The sequence below is a fragment of the Amphibalanus amphitrite genome, unplaced genomic scaffold (assembly GCF_019059575.1).
Source record: "Amphibalanus amphitrite isolate SeventyFive unplaced genomic scaffold, NRLGWU_Aamphi_draft 000271F_arrow, whole genome shotgun sequence".
Classification (NCBI taxonomy): domain Eukaryota; kingdom Metazoa; phylum Arthropoda; class Thecostraca; order Balanomorpha; family Balanidae; genus Amphibalanus; species Amphibalanus amphitrite.
The window spans coordinates 27416-49129 of record NW_024881766.1 but is presented as its reverse complement, the minus strand read 5'-3'; the positions used below and the strand labels follow the sequence as shown (position 1 = coordinate 49129).

At 46.7% G+C, this 21714-nt stretch overlaps 1 long non-coding RNA gene across 2 annotated transcripts; it reads right to left on the bottom strand.

Annotated features, from left to right (window-relative positions):
* Nucleotides 1-7457: 7457 nt before the first annotated feature.
* LOC122387030 lies at nucleotides 7458-10465 on the bottom strand. 2 transcript variants are annotated; one of them, XR_006257480.1, is made up of 3 exons: nucleotides 10069-10256; nucleotides 8634-8774; nucleotides 7458-8117 (listed from the first exon to the last, which is right to left on the bottom strand). It is a non-coding gene; the product is annotated as an uncharacterized LOC122387030 (long non-coding RNA). The 2 variants fall into 2 exon arrangements; XR_006257479.1 differs by having other exon boundaries at nucleotides 8634-10465.
* Nucleotides 10466-21714: the final 11249 nt, after the last annotated feature.

Here is a 21714-nt window from a genome sequence, read left to right as displayed (position 1 = left end):
GCGAAGGCAACAGTCCCTCGCCCCCTGGGGGGCCAATTTGCGCCTCCCCCCCCCTGTGGTTTTTCTTGAATAGCAAGAAAACGGCGGCGCGCAGCGCCGCCAAATTTTCATTACCTTCCCGGGCATCAATTTGACACATTCACACAAAATTTCAAGCCTTAGGTCACCTTAGGTTAGGATTTGTTGAGGTCAAACTGAGGTCATGTTCGAGCAAAATGAGCAAAAATATGAAATCTTGAAACGCTCACAAAAGCTACAGTTATCAAGCAATCTCAAAGTTCTTTAGATGGTCATGTAAACAAAAAGCGGTGCTTCAAAACTGCCATCGGATTTTCAAAATTTTCGGATTTTGACCCCCAAAAAAAAAAACAAAAAATTGTTTTAAAAATCGAGTATGAGAAGGGTAACTATGTGTAGGTTATGAGTAAGGTAGGGTATGGGTAGGTTAGGGTAGGATAGGGTGGGTTTGAGTTCGATAAAGGCAAACCATGAGAAAGGCTCTAACGACCCGCAACCAGCACCAGCATACCATGCCGTTCAAACAAATATCCAACTCCGACAAAATAAGACAAATAAAAATCACAAGTTCCCACACCCAAACTAATGCCCCCTCAAACGCATCTATCAAAACGCACAGTTATAGCGCAAAATATGCCATCTAGTATGTGTTTGAAGAACATTTCCCCATCGATGATTTTCAATGAAATGCATTTTACTCGATTCTACAACGCATTTCTTGAAATGCCTGTAAACGGTGAAAATTCGACATTTGACCTGACCTGTGACGTCATCGGTTTGACCTAGGTCAATAAAATTGGGTCACATGGTAGTTCCCTGGTAGGGCGATCCAACACCGTTTACCGCTTGTCGCTATGTTGCGTGGTTCTCGAGATCTGGGGGGGGGGGAATTATCCCCCCAGCAGGGCGCGTTGCTCGGCAGACCCCAGCGGGGCGCGGGTTAACCCTCGCCCGTATAGGGGGGGGGGTCAAACGGACCCCCCCCCCCCTCCTCGGTTTTTCGCGAATAACTAGCATAACAAGCGGCCGATCGCGACGAAACTTTCAGTACCCCGAGTTGATCAATTTTACACCTACCCTGAAAATTGCATGACCCTGACCAAAATGACCTTTGACCTGTGACCTACTTTTCGAGACCATGTTTGGCCGGAATCACGATTCGGCGTATGTCGGCTCGCATTAGCCTCGCGTTTGCAGTCTTTTCGTGGTTTTAAGCGTTCAAACATGTGATATGATGTTGCCTCCATGCATTAGTGTGGGTGTCAAGGTCACCTGAAGGTTAGGCCAGGTCATTAACCTTTGATGACCTCGGCTCACTTTTTCAAGTTTTACATGTTTCTAGGCCAGTTTTTTAGCTGAATTCGAATTTAGCGACCATATAAACATTTACGAAGTACTAACATTTACGACGCGCTAGCTCCACCAGGGGCGAAACGATGAGGGGGGAGGTATTGCATCAAAATCGGCCAAAATGACGTCACTCTGACGTCATTCCCGCCTGACCTGTGGTAGCTACAAATTGTTTACTTTGACACCAGGTATTAAATTGATGCAGCCTAAGGTACTGCAAGTTTCGTGTTGATATGTCCAGCGGTTTAGAAGATATTGCAGAAAACGGGAGGGGGCTCTGCAGAACACTCCCCCCCCCCAGTCATGCGAGGGGGATTAGCAGAACACTCCCCCCCCAGTCATGCGCGGGGGATTAGGATATCAAAACTCCGGATAAATATTTCATACATTGACTTTCACAGGGGCGCGTCATAAATGACGTCACGGAAGGTCAACATTGCAAATGTGATGCATCTAACCTTGCAAGGAGTGCATCAAATCACGATTCTGTGTGCTTAAGATAGTTGGAGATCGTTCCCGGCGCCAGAATAGCAGTTTTCATTTTTCCCCATTGACTTATAATGGTGAGGTCACGAAAATGACCTGACCTCATATGACCTTTAGGAAAAATCCGAGATATACAAATTGTGAGACTCATAATGGATACTAGATCCTGCAAGTTTCATTTCCCTGTGACATCTCCTCTGGCAGTGAGGGCGTTGCGAAGTTGCGACATCTGAAGACCGTGCAGAGGTTCACTTATGACGTCATAGGTCAGTGACCTGACCTGACCCAAAAATGCAGTTGGTGTCAAAAGATGCGGCTTGGATCAAAGGTCAGGTATGCCAAGTTTCAGCTCTCTATCGCCAGCGTGTTTGGAGCTATCGCGAAAAAACCCTATGGGGGGGGGCGGCGCCCGCCCCCCCCCCCCCTCGGCCGGCGAGGGTTAACCCGCGCGGGGATGGGGAGGTAAATTTTACCCCCCCTCGCGAATTTTTGCGATATCTCAAAAACGGCGGCGCGCAGCGCCGCCAAACTTTCAGTACCTTTTCTTACATCAATTTGACACGTTTCCTGAAAATTTGAGCGAAATCCGTCGGAAAATTTTTGAGAAATTGACGTTTTAGTGACGTCATGTTCGTCATTTTCGCCTCAAAAACAGCAAAAATTCAAACGCCGCTAACATCTTCATTTTTAAAGGAATCAAGACGTAACAAAAAAGGTTATACGTAATTTTACTTTGTCTATCAAATGGCTATCTCGGTTTTTTGAAAATTTTGGATTTTGACTTAAATGTTTTCAAAAAACTGACTTTTTTGGGAAAATCATTATAAAATCCAAAATTTTGAGTCTATCGAAAAAAAACCGGAATATACGTTAGAGAAGTGGTCTATGTGCACCTACATACCAAATTTTAGAAGAATCGGTTCAAAAATGTGGGAGTTATTCAAAATTTTATGACGTCGCGACATACAATTTTTTTTGAAAAATGACTTTTTTGGAAGTTCTAGACCTCGTACGGAAACAAAAGTAGCACCATTCGATTCGCCGTGAAAAACTGCATCAGATAGACACCTTTTTAGGCCTTAACAACCAACTTCAAAATTTGACCTCACTTAACCTGACCTTGACCTGACCTCGACCTGAAATTCATCCAGAGGTGGTCCATATCACTTATTGAGTGTGCCTATTGAATTCTATGAGTAAAATGACCCATAAAACATGTGTCGCACATGCCCTTTTCTATATTTTGTTTTTTGGTGACCTGACCTGACCTGACCTTGACCTTGACCTTTGAATGATATTGTATGCAACGAATATTGTCTTGGTAGCCTAAGAACACGTTTTGGGCGATCAGTCTCAGTCCATGACTCCATTCTTCGGCAACTACGGTGCAAGGCCGATACTGTAGAAACTTGCAATTTGTACCCTTGACCTGACCTTGACCTTGACCTCAAACTTTAAATTAAGTACATGTTTTTAGTAGTTCGTGATGAGAGCTTTCGATTGGCGTTTGAATTTTCCAAATCGGACTGTTAGTTCGGGAGATAACAGGGGGGGGGGGTAAAATTTACCCCCCCCCCCCAGCCCCGCGCGTTCGGCTGGAGACCCCAGCCCCGCGCGGGTTAAGTAATGCCGTTGACAATGAAGCTCCTACAATTTGAGCATCAGGATACGTACATTAACTGGATCAATTCAAGATATAGCTTATTTTCCTTCTTGTCATAAGCTCATGACATTTTCCTTCTTGAAGATAAACTACTAAAATTCGAAGACTACGTACATGAACTGAATTAGGTCAAGTTACAGCTTATTTTCCTTCTTATTCAAGCATAGGGACGCTAAAAAGCAATTCCTCAAAAGATTGAAGAACCCAGTCTACATATCAAAGCATATCAAGAAAAATACTCGGCACAGAAGTCAGATCGATATGCAGGAAGAGAAACAACACATTGATCGCCATATTCATTTCACGGCGTTTATAAGATTGGGCCATGCTGAAAGAGATGTCTGTTGTGAATGTCTATCACGCAAAACGGGAACTTTAAATAGCATGGTCAGTCGCCATGAGAACGGTAAGCAAACAACGGTTCTAAGCAATCTTCGCCTATTTTAACCCGCGCGGGGCTGGGGGGTAAATTTCCCCCCCCCCCCTCGCGAATTTTTGCAATATCTAAAAAACGACACGTTACAAAATTCTGTACCAAACTTTCAGTACCTTTTCTTACATCAATTTGACACGTTCCCTGAAAATTTGAGCGAAATCCGTCGGAAAATTTTTGAGAAATGGACGTTTTAGTGACGTCATGTTCGCCATTTTCGCCTCAAAAACGGCAAAAGTTCAAACGCCGCTAACATCTTCATTTTTAAAGGAATCAAGACGTAACAAAAAAGGATAGGGGGGTAAAATTTACCCCCCCCCCCAGCCCCGCGCGTTCGGCTGGAGACCCCAGCCCCGCGCGGGTTAAGAAAAATTACCTTTCTACCAACTACCAGCTACCAACTGTTACTGGCTACCCCTGGTACACCCCCTCCCCTCTCGGCCGGCGCGTATGTAGAAAACCAATAGATCCGGCGAGGGGTTAAACCGCGCCCTGCTGGGGGGGGGGGGGTGGGTGGGTGGGTGTTTGAACACCCCCCTTGTGGTTTTTCGCAATCGGCTATTTTTGCAATTTTTGCCCCCTGCAGGCAAAACCGTTGACGTTAGGTCAAATCTGAGAGAATTACTCAGAAAGGGCGTTAATAGGGCTATCGAATGCGCTTTTCCGCGGCGCTGTAGCTCTATTGGTTCCCAAGTTATGCGTTGGCTTCTTGGAAATTGTCGACATTCGACCTGGAAATCGGCGAAATTTTGCCTTCAATGACCTCTGGTGACCTGACCTTTGACCTGACCAAAAAATTGACTGAAGTGATTTCCTCATTATTTTTGACGCTCTTTCGAACGCCGCCTTCCGCGTATCGCTACGTGGCCCAGGAGCCGAGTTAGAAGGGGGGGGGGTGTTCAAACCCCCCCCCCCCCCCCTCAGCAGGGCGTGGAAATCCAGGACCCCCAGCCGGGCGCGGGTTAAACAAGATTGCAGAGCTCTATTCATACATTTCATACAAATCAACAATATTATCAGCATGAATTGAGGTACCTATTGGGGCTGGCATATGTCGATATCACATAATACCAGTATAACGCCTTATGGGGCGACTAACGGAGCGAGCGAGAGGGTGGGCCTTGCACGTGCGAAATTGCGAGGGGGTACCTCCAACTGACTTGTGTACGGCACCCTACTAACCGGTCTCTAGCGATTTGCCAAATTTGAGCACAATCGGCCCAGCCGTTCTCGAGATCTGGGAGCGGCACCCTGCACGTGCGCACGTGCAAAATGGGTCCCGACTGGCTTTTGCACGGCACCCTACTAACCGGTCCCTAACTGTGTACCAAATTTGAGCGCAATCGGTCCAGCCGTTCTCGAGATCTGGAAACGACCCCTGCACGTGCGCACGTGCAGCAGCACCCCAACTCTGGCACATGGATATGCAGTGCCTAGTGGGTGCCTACCTACATGCCAACTTTCAGCGCAATCGGCCAAGTAGTTACCGAAATATTGCAACAATTGCAAAACTGAAACCTCTTCGTTTTGCACGTGGCACGTGCATAAGGGGTCACTCACATGCATCGGGAATAGTCCAATACTTGGTAGAAGGAATGAAGCTACCCTATACAAATTACCGCGTGTAAATCGGTCAAGTGGTTGCTGAGATATAAGCCTCGCAAAAGCGTCCGCACGGCCGGCCGGCCGGCCGGCCGGCCGCTCATACTCAGAAATTTCCGTTATTCTACGTAAGACTCCGCTCGCTTCGCTCGCTCCGTAATAAATGCAAATCACTATGTAAGGAAGTATCCATAGCTCCATAGCAACCACCTAGCAACGTGAAACAAAACTGTAAACAACTCTCGTTTGTCTCAGAAGCGCAGTTTTCGGAGCATTTAACCAGAATCTGTTACACTGGGCCTCATAATGAATGTTGCAAAACAGAATGACCATTTGACTATCAACAAGGACGATTTTTCGAAATTCATGTGTAATTGCCTAACTACCTTTCTAAAAAAAAGTAAACAGTCGCTTAACAAGTTAGCCGAGCCGACGGTCAAGCGTGGCAGCGTTAAACTCACCGTGTCTGTACGAGTCTTCAATTCTTCTTGCAAAACAAGATCACAAAACTCACAAGTTTCTATGAAGTTTGTCAGCAACAATGTCTAACGACTTTTTTTAATAATATCTAATCACTTCTATCACAATTGACAACCGCAGCCGTCAAGCAGGGAGACACCGGTTGGTCACGTGACTCGGAAACAAAAATCAGCTGATAGAGTGGCGGAATTGCCGTAATCAAACACGAATAATTCCGGACGATAGAGCGGCAGTATAGGAGTTTTCTTCGCAACAGGCAAATATTGCAATGTTTTATCATTCTATGATCAAGAAACGTTTATAAATCATATATTTCTTCGATGATCACAGCCGCAACCGACACGCACATATCGTAGCCAGCGCATAAAGCTGTGCTTTGCGATATTAAATGTAAAGAGAAGCATTCTATATCTTGCTTCAACCTTCTACTTACGGGTTTATAATTACGACAGCGACACCATACGGCCTATCGACGCTATGCAACTCCATGGAGTGTCCGGCCGCACTCCGCCGAGTGTGCCGAGATCAGAGGCGGACCATCCGGGGCACGTCCAGCTGCACTGCCCGGTGGCTGGGAGGGCGACACCTAGCGCCGCTCTGGCCGCCCGCTTCCGCGCACAACTTAGCTACCTGGCTACGCCTGTGGGAGGGGAGGGAGAAAACCAACAACAGTCTGATGAGCCAATGGAGTCTGCGAGCCGCGCCAATCATCGCCCTTCCGCGCGCAGACGGGAGCTAGAGCTATTCATCTCCTTTCCTGTTTTCGCTGGTCCGCCAGTCACCAGCATCGTTCCGTGCTCTCCATCGTCGCGATTCGGCCGTGTTGTCCTTTTGTGCGTCAGCAACAACAGTGAGAGAGAGAGAGGGGGAGAGAGAGAGAGAGAGAGAGAGAGAGAGAGAGAGAGAGAGAGAGAGAGAGAGAGAGAGAGAGAGAGAGAGAGAGAGAGAGAGATTGAGAGAGAGAGAGAGAGAGAGAGAGAGAGAGAGAGAGAGAGAGAGAGAGAGAGAGAGAGAGAGAGAGAGAGAGAGAGAGAGAGAGAGAGAGAGAGAGAGAGAGAGAGAGAGAGAGAGAGAGAGAGAGAGAGAGAGAGAGAGAGAGACTCGGATCACGCCAGACAAGACAGCCACATGGGTATCTATTGTTTATTTACTTTCCAGTGATCGCAGGCGTTTAGTTGTTTAAAATAGTGAATATTATTTACTTTCTATACTTTCTAATTATACTTTTCTTATAATTATTTACTTTCCAGTGATCGCAGGCGTTTAGTTGTTTAAAATAGTGAAATATATCAACTTTAATTCACATATCGCTTTTGACTCATGGCCCGGCTGCTTGATTTTGCCACAGCGTACATAGTACATACACAGCCGATCTCGGTATGTTTCTGTTCCAGAACAGCAGCTGCAGTGGACACCAAAAATGCATTCATGTTCTGACAACTTATTCCAAAGATACACATATTTTACGACGAACGTTCCAGAGAAAGTATTTTTTCGCTCACAGATGCTCAGCAAGAAGCGCGCGATTGATTGCAACTAGCACGCTCACGATTTCTAATATAGCGCTGGTCAAAACCTGGCCCTTACATCCAAATATAATAATATTAATTCCAGTCTCTGTCCTATTTACTACATATTAGCGCATCGAGAGTGAATGATACCACGGCATAACCGTCATATTACATAGCACAAATTGCGAGACGACGTCGAGACCCGTATCGGTGTATCCTTCACATTTGGTCGTCTCGCCTCCACTTTCAATCAACCCTGGTCCCTGACACACCATCAACCAAGCCACGTCGGCTCCGACCATCTTGATCCCCGCACTGAAATCTGATGGCCGGCCCGTAATTTCATCCTATCCGTCAGCGCGCACTACACCAGAGCTCAGCCTAAAGTGCACTGTGCGGCCTTCTCCGGATGACGCCTCTGAGCATGGCGCTTGACTCGCAACTAGATGCATAGAGCCTCTTGTTCGTGTACGGCCATTATCATTTCAGGAATCGGATGGTCTCGGCGGTGGCGGCGCTGGTCACCGTGGAGCCGTTGAAGACACAGTCAGCTCGAGCACCCGCGACCAGTGACCTGTAAAGCAGCGAGTCGCGGCACATCACGACGACCGTCACGTTTCAGTCACGAAGGCCGTTATAGAGAAGTCACGGCGGCCGTCATATGCCAGCCGCGGCGACCATCACATAGCAGTCACGGTGACCGTCACAGGTCACAACGGTCGTCAAATACCACTACGAGCCACGGCGACAACGACTCACAGCTCATGATTAACGTTTCCTGTCGCACACTCAGCTATAATAACATTACATTAGCCTGTACACACATCTCACTCGACAAATCGAAATCCGAACCTGAGACCCATCATACGTCACGACACTTGCAGCGGCACCCGCATTTCGCAGACATCCCATCCCGGCAACACAAAAAGTTCTCCCGAGCCACCCACCTATAGGTGAGTGGTCCTTATAAGGACGCGGCGACGGGTCACACAATGCCATTACGTCACTGACCTAGTGACGTGGTACGATACAGCATGACCTTGTGGTCTGTGGACGCCTTGGACTGGTCCACAGTCACACAGTTACTGACCTGGAGATGATGTGATGGTTTCTGGACAATGTGGCTGGATACAAGCGCCACGTGGCTGGCCATCATAATGCTACTTCCTGCAGGTGACGTTCTACAGCTGGAATCGAACGACTGTCTCCTGAACCACTGCCAGCAATGAGCCTGGTGGAAGATAATATGGTCAAAACTCAGAATCCACAAAGCATACCTAGTACCTACAATAGAAACGACAAAGCCAGCCACATGAACACAATGGCAGAATGTTATGCTAAGCTTATTATGTTTCCAAGACTTTTAGTTTCATCGACACATAAGACTGCAATTGTCTACGTTAAACTCATCACATATCTAACAAAGTACTGACTTCCTGAGAAAGCACAGAAATTGTTTAATTATCAACAGCCTTTGTCTCTGTATTCCTCATACATTGAGCAGACGGTGGATGAGGTGATAACGGTGATTAAGCTCTGTGGAAAAGAAGAAGGAAATGAAGTCCATTTTATGCTAGAGTGTACCAAGCTAACACAAGAAAGACAATGAAAACTAGCTCTACTGAGGCCATACGTGGAAGAACCCAACGAGGTACTGGAAGCATTCCTCTTTAACGATGATAGAAAAGAGATGGAGCAGAACAAGGATGGACTCTACCAGCTCTGGAGGCTGAGGAGAAAACTGGTGACAAAGGCGGGTGACGAGGAAAGGGCTTAACCAGCATCCTAAGCTTATCCTACTAATACCCTCCCCCCCCCCCGACCTGTGTTTATAGGGCTACCGATGCAAAGGTGACAGCCTGACCACATCATCAGCATCAGCATCAGTCCTGTGACACTCACCAAACCCAGCTATTATGGCCATACTCCTGGGGGAGCTTCGGGCTTCCCACATAGGGTATTCTTACCTCGTAGTTGTCTGTACAACCCGGAGCAGGACTGACCAGGATTGGCCAGAGGGGCAGGACATGTATCTCATGATAGCTACACAAATATACTTTTTTAGTGATATAATATTTTAATAGCTAATTCTTGTCACCTTTTGTTGATTAATTTTCACAGCATCATTTATTTCTGGTAATTTAATTCTAACGCTCATTGCTGCAAGCTCCAAAGGCACCTACCTCAATGGCCATCTGAAGCAGGGGGTTGATACGTGGAGGAGAAGAAGAGGATGGAATCGAGAGGGAGAACACCATGGAAGCGCGCAAAGAGAGAGCGGATGCACAAAATGTATCTAGGTATTAGGTTTATAGAGACTTGCGATAGACTACATACTTCGAAGGATTGGTAATTGAGGCATGACAAATCAATAAAAACAAACAATGTAGGTACGCCTTGACCTTGCAACAAACGATCTGCACTGGTGATTTGCATCTCAACTAAACCATAGAACAAAAACTTAAAACAAAATCACCCAATCTGGCACACGTAGCCTATCACAATAAAACATTAAAATTGCTTACCATAATACCACGGGAACTGTGTGACTGAATAATGCCTAATACCTTGCCTAATACCACCAAATCCGACAACAAAATCAACAAAATACACAGAAACAAAAATAAAACTGAAGAGTGTTCTCAATTAGCAAAAGAAACGCCGTTAGACCAATCAAATGCAAGCACTGGCGTTTGCTAGCGAAAGCAGTACAGAAAACCGTGCGCAACTGTGGGTGATAATCATGGTCTGCAGTTTTCAACACCAAACCTCGTAAATGCCAGAGGTCATCATGCTTTACAAGTTATATCAACAAATAGAGAATTGAATTTTGTTTATTATTCATCTTGAAATAGACACCGCCATAGGCTTGTTTTTTAGTAATATTTCGTTAATTTCCATAGTGTAAACTTCAGCAGCATGAATGGTAATTCATTCTAGAGTCTAGACCAAAAAATATAATTAACACCTTCTAAATTGCAATTAAAGATACATATCTGGAAAGAAAATTAAATTTTGGTTATAATAAAAAACTTTTAAAAGCATATGATTGACAGTTTGACCAAGAAGCAATAATTTCGTTCAGAAATGTTGGGTTCTCAAAAATCTAAGTTCGAGACTCGGAAGTAATTTGTCAAAATGCCAGAGGTCATAGAGCTTTAAACTTTCTGATTTCTAATAGTGTAGACAATTTTGTAAATTTTAGTAAATGTTTTAGACACCGCCATAGGCTAGTTTTTGAAAAATACTACATTTAGTGGAACAGGGTGACCAAGGACACCAATGGCGGCTGTGTATTCAACATCATCTAAATTCAGTTTTTAACATTTAAAAGGCAACATAATGCACAGATTCTGAAAGATAATTTAAATTTGATGTTTTCTGACCATATTTAGAACCCCACATTACTGATATTAACCGATAATTTGTGGTAGAACAATGGCAGGTCCGGTAAGCTGAGAAGTTCAGCACTATGCTGATTTTGTAATTAAAGGAAACAATTTTTGCCCATGATATTACTTTTTCATGTTTGATTTTAAATTTTAAGAGTAGAAAAATAATGTTGTCCCTGACCAACCCCTAAAACCTTAGAACCATTATTTTCGAAATGGCGGAGTTGGACAAAAATTTATTTTCGTTGTTACTATACAGATTTTGATAAGCTGTGCTCTCTGTACATTAATCAAAAATATATATTTGAATAATAAAATATATTGAAATCTGTGGCATAGTTTTCTTTTTTGGACCGAAGAGGTCAGCTGAAAATAGTGGTCAAAATACCTTAGTGTTGAAGCGGCAAACCGGTTTTACCTAGTTCTCTATATACCGTGCCGTCAAGGGTCCCGAAGCGATGCTGAGCGATGCAAGCGATTCATATTCACTTTTTTCCAAAGCACATGACTTCGTTAAACTGGGCACCTTCACTTCGGGGTTGAAAGCAGTGAGGCTTGTTACGGGCGATCGCGATGCGTGTCTTTGCAATGTAACAGGAAAATCTCAGTATGGGCGGAACGAGGGGATCGACCCGCGTCCCGCCCCAACCCCGCCTGTAACTCAACCCGCGCCCCACTGGGGTCTTTTTGATGGGATGTACGTCGCGCATCGGGGGCTGCGCCGCAGAGCGGAGCCGGTGACGTCCCGGGCAGTGCCGTCCCGGCTGACCCGACCTGGGTCAGGGCGCCGGCCGGCCGGCGGGCCGGCGGGCAGTGGCGACCGGAGCGCGGTGCCGGGCAGTCGCCGGCGCCGGAGTGTCGTGACGAGTGCCGCCGTCGCTGCTGGTCATGACTGTCTGCGAATACACCTGCCTATTAACCTTCGCCCCAGAGGGGGGGGGGGGCATATGTTACCACCCTGTCGCGTTTTTTGCGTGTGAATAAAAAACCGCGGCGCGTAGCGCCGCGCCGCTTGGGGTAGCTTTTGGTACGGGGACCCGCAGTTGCTACTGTGCACGAACCCCAAGTCTAACCGTCTGTCCTGTCCGGTAACAACCGATAACATTGATATCGACTGCCGGTCCCTGTACAAGAGCAGCTGAGGTTTCCTGTGAGTGCCCTCTGACAGTTTATCGTTGTTTCCTGTGAGGGTGCTGGGACCGTTTACTTAGGGTCGCTGTACAGTAGCAACTGCGGGTCCCCGTACATCAATTTTGGACAATGTGTGAAATTTTTGACCCCAGGTCATGTCAGGTCAGGTCACCAGGTCAAGTTAACTGACCAAGCCAAAAAAAAAGTTTGCAATCATGTCCAGCCTGTAGTGTTTGTCAGAAAGGTTTCAAACTTGGTGGATTGCATGCTGTTATAGGGGCCTACAATTTGTGTATCTCGGATTTTTTATATCCGTGACCTAAGGTCAGGTCAGTGGCGTGACCTTTCCATTACAAGTCAATGGAGAAAAATGAAAATGCCTCTAGATCCGTGTGTACGCATCGGAACAGTCCAAATATTTCAGAATCACAATGATTTAGTCCACTCATGATGACCAAGGTGTCATTTTTGCTGATAGCCTCTAGACAGGTCATCCGAGGTCACTTGAGGCAACAGTTTTTTGCCAATAACTCGCGATTGGAAAGAGATAGAACGCTGGGGATGGTCTCATTGTGTTTGTCCTGTTGAGACGCATCGACTGATATGCAACATGACCTTTTCTGGTAAGATCATGACCTTGACCTGAGGTCAAATTTTCAAGTTGACCTTTCAAGGTCAAATTATAGTTCATTCGACGCGTCTCGGCGAGGGGAACACGATTCTGGCAATAGAAATGTCGTGGCTTTTTGCACTCGAAAGTTATTGTCGAAAAACACTTTTCGTAAAAACAGCTATTTTTGGAGTTTTTGCCCTCTGGAGGCTAAACCGTTGACCTGAGGTCAATATTGATAATGACCTTTTCAAAGGAAGAGCTCAAAAGCTATCGATTGCTTTTCCATGCGTTTTTCTAGCTACCTTAGTTCCTGAGATAGCGGCATGTCTTCTGAAAAATATAATGACAATTGGCAAATTTTGACCTTTGCTGACCTCCAGTGACCCAATATTGCTCTAAGGTGAAAAATGACCGAAATACTTTCAAACGTACGCATTAAGAGCTATCGACTGCTTTTACCGCGTCTTTCTAGCCCTCTTAGTTTTTGAGTTAGAGGTGGGTGGTAACATATGCCCCCCCTCACTAGGGCGAAGTTGGCTGAGACCGCCACTGGGGCGCGGGTTAACCCGCGCCCCGCTGGGCTATTCAGCCATACGCGCCCTGCTGGGGGGCCGGGGGGCAGATTCTGCCCCCCTGTCCAACCTCCGAACCGATGGTCGTAGAAAGACGGGGAAAACGGCAATCGAAAACTCTCAACAAGGCGGATCTTAAGAGCCCAACTTTTTTTGCTTAAGTAGGTCAGAGGTCAGGTCAAGGTCAGGTCAAGGATACAAAATGCAAGTTTCTACAGTATCGGCCTTGCACCGTAGTTGCCGAAGAATGGACGAAGAAGGATTGCCCAAAACGTGTTCTTAGGCTACCAAGACAATATTCGTTGCATAAAATATCATTCAAAGGTCAAGGTCAAGGTCAAAGTCAGGTCAGGTCAGGTCAGGTCACCAAAAACAAAATATAGAAAAGGGCATGTGCGACACAAGTTTTATGGGTCATTTTGTTCATAGAAATCAATAGACACACTCAATAAGTGATATGAACCACATCTGGATGAATTTCAGGTCGAGGTCAGGTCAAGGTCAGATCAAGTGAGGTCAAATTTTGAAATTGGTTGTTAAGGCCTAAAAAGGTGTCTATCTAATGCACAATTTCAAGACGCTCCCGTTGACTTTCCATGTTAAAATTTTTCATTTTTAAACGAGCTTAAAAAGAACAAACGTGACCTCATGTGACCTTTAAAAAATACGAGTTATACAAGTTGGACATCCTGGGAGGCTACTACGTCCTGTAAGTTTCATCTTTCTGTGAAAGTTCCTCTGGTACTGAGGGCGTTGCGAAGTTGCGACCTCTGAGGACAGTGCAGAGGTTCACTTATGACGTCATAGGTCAGTGACCTTACCTAACCAGCAAATGTGGTCGGTGTCATAAGATCCGGCTTGAATCATAGGTCAGGTATGCCAAGTTTCAGCACTTGTCTCCGGCGTGTCCCGAGCTATCACGAAAAACCCTATGGGAAGAGGCGGGTGCTGCCCCCTCTGCCGGTGAGGGTTAATCAATATTGACGCAACGGTGACGTCACGGTCGCCGTCGACGTCACCATTCGAATCAGAGTCATTGACTTGTGCCGAATATCAAGTTTAATATTGATGCTTCAACGGATCTGTATATCAGCCGAAAACACCTTACATTCCTTTTTACTCGCTAGATGGCAGAAGCGACAAACGCCTGAATGTATGCTGTGCCGCAATGCCGGTTCTATTGTATATAACCGCCTAAATGAATGACGGAGTAATGAGGGATCCGGGAAAACCACTACCTCTTTAGAACTGATGACTCGCACGAAACTGAAGCTTTTGAGGACGATTACCGAGTGTGGTAAATGCGTCTGGCATTTTAGCCAAACATTCCGTTTTACTCGCTAGATGACGCAGAAGCGTCAAACGCCTGAAAGCATGTTGCGCCGCAGTGCCACTTCTTCCGTATGTAGCCGCATGGATGAAGATTTAAGCGCAATTGGCGCAGCCGTTCTCGCCGGTGTGTGCCTGCATAGAGGTCCAACCATGCCGCTGAAATTGATCTATCATACAAAGCTTTATAACAATGCGCGTAGTAATTTTCTTAACAAATGCAAGAAAACTAATAGGTGTGGCTAAAAACGCCCCCGCCCCACTCGGGCGGAGGTTAATGTGTTTTGGTAGCAAACCTACCGATTGTTTCCTGGCCTAGTCTTCTACTGCAATCACAAACACATTTCGATTCGCGGCCAACCATGCAAAACATAGCCCGGTGAAGGACTGCTCTGGTTGTTTTTTTTTTCAATAGAAAAACACAGTTCTAACGAATAGTGTTTGTCTAATGAAGAAACAGCCTGCGGTTATCCGCCGCCAAACGAGAGGATGAGCCTGGCACGTACAGACCGGAGTGGGTGTGCTACGAACTGACGAACAGGACACTCTACTAACCACTCTAGCGGTGTGCATGATGAGAGTGCAATCGGCCCGGTCGTTTTCGAGATCTTGAAGCGGCACCCTCCACGTGCGCACGTGCAAGATGGGTCCCAACTGACTTGTGCACGGCACCCTAGTTGCCGGTCTCTAGCGGTGTACCGAATTTAAGTTCAATCGGCCCAGCCGTTTTCAAGATCTGGAAGCGACCCCTACACGTGCGCACGTTCAGTTGCACCCACACCGTGACACATGAATATACATACTAACTGACTTGTGCACAGCACCCTACTAACCGGTCTCTAAAGGTGTGCCGAATTTGAGTGCAATCGGCCCAGCCGTTCCTGAGATCTGAAAGCGTCACCCTGCACGTGCGCACGTGCAAGCGGGGTCCCAACTGACTTGTGCACGGCACCCTAGTTGCCCATCTCTAGCGGTGTACCGAATTTAAGCTCAATCGGCACAGCCGTTTCCAAGATCTGGAAGCGACCCCTACACGTACGCACGTGCAGTTGCACCCCAACCGTGACACATGAATATACATACTAACTGACTTGTGCAAGGCATCTACTAACCGGTCTCTAAAGATGTGCCGAATTTGAATGCAATCGGCCCAGCCGTTCCTGAGATCTGGAAGCGTCACCCTGCACGTGCGCACGTGCAACCTGGGGCCCAGCTGACCTGTGCAAGGCACCCTACTACGCGGTCTCTAGCGGCGTGCAAAATCTCAGCACAATCGGTCCGGCCGTTCTCGAGATCTGGAAGCGTCACTCTGCACGTGCGCACGTGCAGTTGCACCCCAACCGTAGCACATGAAAAGGCATGGTCCGGCGGGTGCCTACATCCTTGTGTAGTTTCAGTGCAATCAGCCAAGTAATTACCGTGTTATTGTCATTACAACAAAAGTGACACCTCTCCGTTTTACACGTGTCACGTGCATTAGGGGTCACCGGCATGCATCATCCATAGTAAATACTTCTAAGAAGGGTATACGCTACCCCACACAAAAAACCGCAAGTGTATCGGTCCCCTGCTTGCGGAGATATAAGTCGTACAAAAACGTCCCCACCGAGGCCGGCCGCTAATATTCAGCATTAAACCGCATCCTTCAATGGGAGGTATCCCCGTCACCTGTTCGTATACTGTCTGAGCCAAGACCATATATAGGTTTGAGCTCAAATCTCGGTAATGTCGTGCTTTTTTACTAAATTTCTCAAAAACGGCACAACGTGCAATAACGTTCTATATAACATTGGAAAGAGCATCAAAAGTTGTATAACCTATAAACTTTGCACTTAAATATATCTTTAACGTAAAAAGTTATTAGGCAGCAAAGACGCTCCCATTGACTTTCCATGTTAAACTTTTTCATTTTTAAACGAGGTTAAAAAGACCAAACGAATTCTGACAGCTTAACGACGCATAACAACATGTTCTATGGTCTTTTCTCAACAATTCCTGAAAGTTTAAACAAAATCGTATCATATAATTTTGTACAATGAGCGAATGAAAATGTCTCTGCAAAAACGCCCATTGACTTAACATGGGGAGCGAAAAAAGTTCAACTTCAAACTCGTGCAACTCACGTTAACGAATTCTGACGGGTATACGGCGCACACGGGCGTGTACCTGAACGTGTCGGTCATAAAATGCTGTGCAGCAAACCATACCTTGTTCCGCGATTTTTTCCGCTATTCCCGATCGCGCAAAAAGTGTCCAAAACCCCGTTGACTTAACATGGGGAAAATGAAATCGCACGTGCCACGTGCCACGAGGTTTTAAGCGAGTAGCGACCGGTGCCATCAGGTAGATCGCCTCCGGGAGCCCATACCCTGAACTTTTTACGAAGATTGAGCGATTCGTCTAGGCTGCGACCAAGATGTCTCGATTCGCTGCCAGACTTGCAAAACATAGCCCGGAGAACGACCGCTCCGGTTGTTTTTCAATAGAAAAACACAATTCTAACGAATAGTGTTTGTCTTTTCAAACAACCTGCGGTTACATCTGACTTTTGCACGGCAACCTATTCGCTGGTCTCTAGCGGTGTACCAAATTTGAGCTCAATCGGCCCGGCCGTTCTCGAGATCTGAAAGTGTCACCCTGCACGTGCGCACGTGCAGCTGCATCCCAACCGTGACACATGAAAATACATACTAACTGACTTGCGCACGGCACCCTACTGATCGGTGTCTAAAACTGTGCCAAATTTGAATGCAATCGGCCCGGCCGTTACTGAGATCTGGAAGCGTCACCCTGCACGTGCGCACGTGCAACCTGGGACCCAACTGATCTATGCAATGCACCCTACTACGCGGTCTCTGGCGGTGTGCAAAATTTGAACTCAATCGGCCCGGCCGGTCACGAGATATGGAAGCGTCACCCTGCACGTGCGCACGTGCAGCGGCACCCCTACCGTGGCACTTGAAAATGGATCGCCTGGTAGGTGACTACCTACATTCCAAGTTTCGGCGCAATCGGCCCAGTAATTACCGAGTTATTGCACTTATTACAAAACTGACACCTCTCCGTTTTACACGTGTCACGTGCAGTGGGGGTCATCCGCATGCATCGTGCATAGTAAACTGCTTGTAAGAAGGGTATACCCTACCCCACACAAAAAACCGCAAGTGAATCAGTCCAGTGGTTGCGGAGATATAACTCCTGCAAAAACGTCCTCAAGGCGGCCGGCTGCTAATGTTTAGTATTAAATCGCATCCTTCAATGGGAGGTATCCCTGTCACCTGTTCGTATACTGTCTGAGCCAAGACCATATATAGGTCTGAGCTCAAATCTCGGTAAAGTCGTGTTTTTTTACCAAATTCCTCAAAAACGGCACAACGTGCAATAACGTTCTATATCATTGGAAAGAGCATCAAAAGTTGTATATCCTATCAACGTTTCACTTGAATATGTCTTCAAGGTACAAAGTTATTAAGCACCAAAGACGCTCCCATTGACTTTCCATGTTAAAATTTTTCAATTTTAAAGAAGCCTAAAGACAAAAAACGAATTCTGACAGCTTAACGAAGCATAACAACATGTTCTATGGTCGTTTCTCAACAGGTCCTGAAAGTTTAAACAAAATCGTATCATATAATTTTGTACAATGAGCGAATGAAAATGTCTCTGCAAAAACGCCCATTGACTTAACATGGGGAGCGAAAAAAGTTCAACTTCAAACTCGTGCATCTCAAGTTAACGAATTCTGACGGGTATACGGCGCACACGGGCGTGTACCTGAACGTGTCGGTCATAAAATGGTGTGCAGCAAACCATACCTTGTTCCGCGATTTTTTCCGCTATTCGCGATCGCGCAAAAAGTGTTCAAAACCCCATTGACTTAACATGGGAAAAATGGAATGGCACGTGCCACGTGCCACGAGGTTTTAAGCGAGTAGCGACCGGTGCCATCAGGTAGATCGCCTGCGGGAGCCCATACCCTGAACTTTTTACGGAAATCGAGCGATTCGTCTAGGCCCCGCTCAAGTTGCCCCAATCTCAGGCCAACTTTGCAAACATAGCCCGGAGAAGGACCGCTCCGGTTGTTTTTCAATAGAAAAACACAATTCTAACGAATAGTGTTTGTCTTTTCAAACAACCTGCGGTTACCAGCATCTGCGATGCTGGGCTCCGCATCGCGGGACCGCAGGTTGTTTGAGCAAGCACCTCTGTCACGCCACAAAAACGCCCGCCGCCAAACGAGAGGATTAGCCTTGCACGTGCAGACCAGAATGGGTGTGCTACGAACTGACATGCACTGCACTCTACTAACCGGTCTCTAGCGGTGTGCCAAATTTGAGTGCAATCGGCCCGGCCGTTTTCGAGATCTCGAAGCGACACCCTGCACGTGCGCACGTGCTACCTGGGTCCCAATTGACTTGTGCACGGCACTCTATTCGCCGGTCTCTAGCAGTGTACCGAATTTAATCTGAATCGGCCCAGCCGTTTCCAAGATCTTGAAGCGACCCCTACACGTGCGCACGTGCAGCTGCACCCCATCCATGGCACATGAAAATACATACTTACTGACTTGTGCACGGCACCCTACTAACCAGTCTCTAGAGGTGTGCCAAATTTGAGTGCAATCGGTCCAGCCGTTCTTGAGATCTGGAAGCGTCACCCTGCACGTGCGCACGTGCAAGATGGGTCCTAACTGACTTGCGCACGGCACCCTACTAACTGGTCTCTAGCGGTGTACCAAATTTGAACTCAATCGGCCCGGCCGTTCTCGAGATCTCGAAGCGTCACCCTGCACGTGCGCACGTGCAGTTGCACCCCAACCGTAGCACACGAAAAGGCATGGTCCGGCGGGTGCCTACATCCTTGTGTAGTTTCAGTGCAATCAGCCAAGTAATTACCGTGTTATTGTCATTACAACAAAAGTGACACCTCTCCGTTTTACACGTGTCACGTGCAGTAGGGGTCACCGGCATGCATCATCCATGGTAAATACTTCTAAGAAGGGTATACGCTACCCCACACAAAAAACCGCAAGTGTATCGGTCCCCTGCTTGCTGAGATATAAGTCGTACAAAAACGTCCCCACGGAGGCCGGCCGCTAATATTTAGCATTAAATCGCATCCTTCAATGGGAGGTATCCCCGTCACCTGTTCGTATACTGTCTGAGCAAGACCATATATAGGTGTGAGCTCAAATCTCGGTAATGTCGTGCTTTTTTACTAAATTTCTCAAAAACGGCACAACGTGCAATAACGCTCTATATATCATTGGAAAGAGCATCAAAAGTTGTATATCCTATCAACTTTTCACTTAAATATATCTTCAACGTACAAAGTTATTAAGCACCAAACACGCCCCCGTTGACTTCCCAGGTTAATATTTTTCAATTTTAAACGAGCATAAAAAGAGCAAACGAATTCTGACAGCTTAACGAAGCATAACAACATGTTCTATAGTCGTTTCTCAACAGGTCCTGAAAGTTAAAACAAAATCGTATCATATAATTTTGTACAATGAGCGAATGAAAATGTCTCTGCAAAAACGTCCATTGACTTAGCATGGGGAGCAAAAAAAGTTCAACTTCAAACTCGTGCAACTCAAGTTGACGAATTCTGACGGGTATACGGCGCACACGGGCGTGTACCTGAACGTGTCGGTCATAAAATGGTGTGCAGCAAACCATACCTTGTTCCGCGATTTTTTCCGCTATTTGCGATCGCGCAAAAAGTGTCCAAAACCCCGTTGACTTAACATGGGGAAAATGGAATTGCACGTGCCACGTGCCACGAGGTTTTAAGCGAGTAGCGACCGGTGCCATCAGGTAGATCGCCTGCGGGAGCCCATACCCTGAAATTTTTACGAAGATTGAGCGATTCGTTTAGGCCCCAATCAAGTTGCCCCAATCTCAGGCCAACTTTGCAAACATAGCCCGGAGAACGACCGCTCCGGTTGTTTTTCAATAGAAAAACACAATTCTAACGAATAGTGTTTGTCTTTTCAAACAACCTGCGGTTACAGCATCTGCGATGCTGGGCTCCGCATCGCGGGACCGCAGGTTGTTTGAGCAAGCACCTCTGTAACGCCGCCAAAACACCCGCCGCCAAACGAGAGGATGAGCCTTGCACGTGCAGACCAGAGTGGGTGTGCTACGAACTGACGTGCACTGCACTCTAACCTCTGTAACCCACTCACCCGTGCACGCAGCAAAAACGCCCGCCGCCAAACGGAGGACGAGCCTTGCACGTGCAGACCCGAGTGGGTGTGCTACGAACCGACGTGCACGACACTACTAACCGCTATCATCGTGCTTACCTTGCTAAGGCGCGTCGAATGATATTTTTTTTGTTTGGTTTAGGTCAACCTAAGGTATTGACCTCGGGTCAAGGGCAGGTCAGAGCCCCTCAGGTCATGAGGCTGGTCGAAGGAGGTCATATCGCATACCATTTGATTCGGCAGGTCTTTCAGAGTCCATTTGTAGCTTTTTCGACTCCCTAGCTCAATTTTAGCAGGAGTTATTGACAGAAAACTCCTTTGACTATAGTGACGTCATAAATGACGTTACGCAATGTCAACAATTAAAAATAGAACATTGGACCTTGCAAGGAATGCATGAAATCACGATTTCATGCGCTTGAGATAGTTTTAGATCATTTCCAGCGCCAAAATACCAGTTTTCATATTTCCCCATTGACTTATAATAGTGAGGTCACATGACCGACCTGACCTCATGTGACCTTTGAAAAATACGAGTTATACAAGTTGGACATCCTGGGAGGCTACTACGTCCTGTAAGTTTCATCTTTCTGTGAAAGTTCCTCTGGTACTGAGGGCGGTGCGAAGTTGCGACCTCTGAGGACAGTGCAGAAGTTCACTTATGACGTCATAGGTCAGTGACCTTACGTAACCAGAAAATGTGGTCGAAGTCATAAGATCCGGCTTAAATCATAGGTTAGGTATTCCAAGTTTCAGCACTTTTGTCTCCGGCGTGTCCCGAGCTATCACGAAAAACCCTATGGGAAGAGGCGGGTGCTGCCCCTCTGCCGGCGAGGGTTAATCAATATTGACGCAATGGTGACGTCACGGTCGCCGTCGACGTCACCATTCGAATCAGAGTCATTGAATTGTGCCGAATATCA